This window comes from Belonocnema kinseyi, chromosome 10 (genome assembly GCF_010883055.1).
Source record: "Belonocnema kinseyi isolate 2016_QV_RU_SX_M_011 chromosome 10, B_treatae_v1, whole genome shotgun sequence".
NCBI lineage: Eukaryota > Metazoa > Arthropoda > Insecta > Hymenoptera > Cynipidae > Belonocnema > Belonocnema kinseyi.
In genome coordinates, this window is record NC_046666.1 from 62,120,874 (window position 1) to 62,124,906 (window position 4,033).

General features: G+C 32.1%; 1 protein-coding gene across 5 annotated transcripts in view; it reads left to right on the top strand.

Annotated features, from left to right (window-relative positions):
• The window catches only part of LOC117181435 (sterile alpha and TIR motif-containing protein 1), a 468,060-nt gene that overhangs the window by 276,278 nt on the left and 187,749 nt on the right, over positions 1–4,033 (top strand). The gene's annotated exons all lie outside the window — the stretch shown is intronic.

Here is a 4,033-nt window from a genome sequence, read left to right on the forward strand (position 1 = left end):
AGCTCCAAGGAGATTATGTTGAAAAATAAAAAAAAAATTTACCCAAAAAAAATTGTTTTTATACTTCATTCTAAGGACTTATTGAACTACCCTCGTATTTTTGAAAAACTACTACAATTGATGCATCATTTTAACTGAGAATTTAACAGTTTGTAAATAAATCGTCTGTATGGCGTAAAAATGTAACAATTTACAAGAAAATTAAATTATTTGCTTCAAAATTAACTTTTTCGTTAAAACTTCATGTTTATAAACTCCACTATTTGGTTAAAAATTCGTTATTTTTTCAATTCATTTTTCTATCCGAAAATTTTTAAATTCTATTTTTATATAAAAAATATTTTTTGGTTGAAAATTCAACTATTTGGTTATATATTCATTTATATTTTTAAGGATTCATCTATTTTGTTGAAAATTTGTATTTTGGCAGGAAATGCATCACTTATGGCAGAAAAGTAATCCTTCTGGGTTGCAAATGAAGTTTTTTGTTGTAAATTCAAATTTTCGAGTTGAAAATTCAGCTGTCTTACAAAAATTTCGTCCTTTGGGCTTGAAAGTTGAACTGTTTTTTGTTGAATTTGAATATTTTTCGTTTGAAAATTTCGACCATTTGGTTGCACCTTGTACAAAAATTCATCTTCTTTGATTAAGTCATATTTTGTGGATGAAAATTCAACTGTGGGTTGTTAAAATTTGTTTATTTTGGATTGAAAGTTCATCTTTTATTGTAGAAAAGTCATCTTTCTTGGTTAAACATTTATTTTTCTTTGTTGAAAATTAATTTTTTGGTTTACGATTGAACAATTTTGTTAAAAATTCGTATTTTTGCTTGAAAAATTACCTAATTGGTTTACACTGTAACTACTTTTAAAAAATTGCTACATTGATTTATCATGTTAGATAAAAATAATTCTATTTTTTAGAAAATTCGTCTGTTTGGCTTGGTTAAAAAATCTTTTTTGGTTTAATTGAATACGTGGAACATTTGTTTTGTTGTAAAATTAATCTTTTAACTACGAATTTTGAGAATTCCGTTTTTGGTTAAAAAAATCTTTTTTAGTTAAAAATTTAACTATTCAATTAAAAATTCATCTTTCTTGATTGAAACTTCAACTATTTAGTTGAAGATTCAACAATTTTGTTTCAAAATCGTCTTTTGATAGAAAATACATTATATATTAGTAATTATTATTATTATTATTAAATTATTTATTAAAATTTATTATTAAAATTAAATTCATTCTTTCTGGGTTAAAAATTAAAATGTCTTATAAGAATTTCGTATTTTTAGCTTAAAAATTCAACTGTTTTTGATTGAATTGTAATCTTTTTCGTTAGAAAATTTTGACAATTGGGTTGAAAAGTGAACCTTCTAGGTTTAAAATTCAACTATTTCCATAGTCATATATTTTGTCATAAAATCATCTTTGGTCGAAAAATCAACTAATCTGTTAAAAATGCAAAGTTTGTCGAGTTGAAATCTTACGAATTAAAAGTCTCATATAGAATTCAATATGCATTATTTACATCAATTTTATTCAAAAGAATTGACCACCGTATATCTCTATTTTCGTGAAAAATCACCCTATCTCCCTGATTTTAAAGGAATTTTTGGTTACGTTACTTTTCGGGGGAGGGGGCAAAGATTTTTGGTCTGGTTATTATTGTTAATATTTTCAGGAGAAAGTTTTAACAAACATCTACTTTTTTATTTTTAAAACTACAGTGAAACTCTTCTATACCGCCGATTTTGGGGCTGACGATGGGTGAAACCAACTCATTACAGCCCGCTCAGCTTTTGTTTGTTCAAGCCTGTGTGCTCGCCTGAGTGACAACCGCAGACCTCGCGCAGCATAGACCGCGGGGTCACAACGTAAATGGGAGCGTGATACGGATAAGGCCAATTTTCACATGAGATGTTCGTCTGATGATGAGGAACGTAAAAATGGGTGCCTGGCAGGTGTGAGTGGATGCGTTCACCTGTGGCGACCTGTCAAAGGTGCGAATTTTTGGCAGTTAACTTACGTGACTCGGATAAGGTTGAAAATTGGTGTACATGTAGGGGCTGACATTATAAATAGCACCTGCGCATTGCCAGACACTTACCTGGATGCAAAAGTCTTGCCAGACGGCTTCGAAGTCGCCGGACATTCAGGTGAAATTTCTTGAAATTGATTTTACAAGAAAAGGTTTGAAACAAAAGTTGGTCCACTCCCAGAGATGCATATTTTCATTGGTATATAATTTTTTGATAAAATTAATATATTTGGAGAAAACATCGATTAAAGAAATACCATAACAATAAAAAGGCCTTTTTATTGACAACAAGTGATTTTTTCAAAAATTATTGAGAGACAAAAGGTACTCTATTACAGGTATAGATGAAGAATTTGTAATGCCTACGCCAATGACTCACGCTGTGTCTGGGAAACTTGACATTCGTCACGGTAATAAAGATCGAACGTATCTCGACGACAAAACATGAACTTTAACAATAATAAATAATGGGTATTTTAAAGTAAAGCGATTTTGTTGTTTAATTTTTATAATCATATTCATCTTTATCACAACTTTCTACGATAATCAGAAGCTGAGAACGTGACACTGATTATGATTATTTATAGCAGAATAAGTTATTGTCTTAATTGAAAGTGGCTGACGCCAATTCATTGCACAAGACTTATTTTATTCGTGTACTAATTTTGAGCATACCTTCTTTTAAATTGCTAAAGATACAGCAGGTGATTGAAAAAATGGGAAAAAGAAGGGAAAATGCGAATAACTTGGTAAATATTAACATTTTGAACAAATACTTCTTATTCATCTTGGAGTATACCTGTAATAGAGTACCTTTTGTCTCTTAATAATTTTCGAAAAAATCACTTGTTGTCAATAAAAAGGGCTTTTTATTGTTATGGTATTTCTTTAATCAATGTTTTCTCCAAACATATCAATTTTATCAAAAAATTATATACCAATGAAAATATGCATCTATGGGAGTGGACCAACTTTTGTTTCAAACTTTTTCTTGTAAAATCAATTTCAAGAAACTTCACCTGAATGTCCGGCGACTTCGAAGCCGCCTGGCAACACTTTTGCATCCAGGTAAGTGCCTGGCAATGCGCAGGTACTATTTATAATGTCAGCCCCTACATGTACACCAATTTTCAACCTTATCCGAGTCACGTAAGTTAACTGCCAAAAATTCGTACCTTTGACAGGTCGCCACAGGTGAACGCATCCACTCACACCTGCCAGGCACCCATTTTTACGTTCTTCATCATCAGACGAACATCTCATGTGAAAATTGGCCTTATCCGTATCACGCTCCCATTTACGTTGTGAGCCCACGGTCTAGCACCTGTTACACCCACCTGCGGCGCGGCGTCAATTCTCGGAAGGGCTATTGAAGGGTTTCACTATATTCCAGGAAGTACCTGTGGAGGTACCCAAACAACTGGATACACTTTTCTATGATCCTCTTCAATCTCTTCGTCAGGTTCATGAATACACACATGTCTTTGCATGTAAGGTTTATCAGAATGCATCCACGGTTTTGCACTGAGAAGAGCTGGAGGTTGACCATTAATGATATGTAATAAATAATTTTCCACATCATTGATCTGTCTAACAGGACATTTTTCAATGCCCGGTTCATAAATGTGTGGATACGAAACCGGCCAACTTGGATGAGGAGGCCTGCCCTTCAATCTCATTATCATACATTCTCCTTCCGTTAATCCTGAAGAATAATTTTCTATAAATATTCTTAAATTTAAGGACGTACTTTACGTGCAGTCAATCTCAAAATTCATTAAGCCTTCACAATGATATAAAAAATCGATGCAAGATGACCCATTATTAATTGAGGGCCCGTATCAAAAAACCGGTTATAAATTGCTGGCGCTCAAAGTGGAGAGATCCCTTACAGTACGAGGGTAATTCAATAAGTCCTTAGAATGAAGTATAAAAACAATTTTTTTTGGGTAAATTTTTTTTTTATTTTTCAACATAATCTCCTTGGAGCTCTATA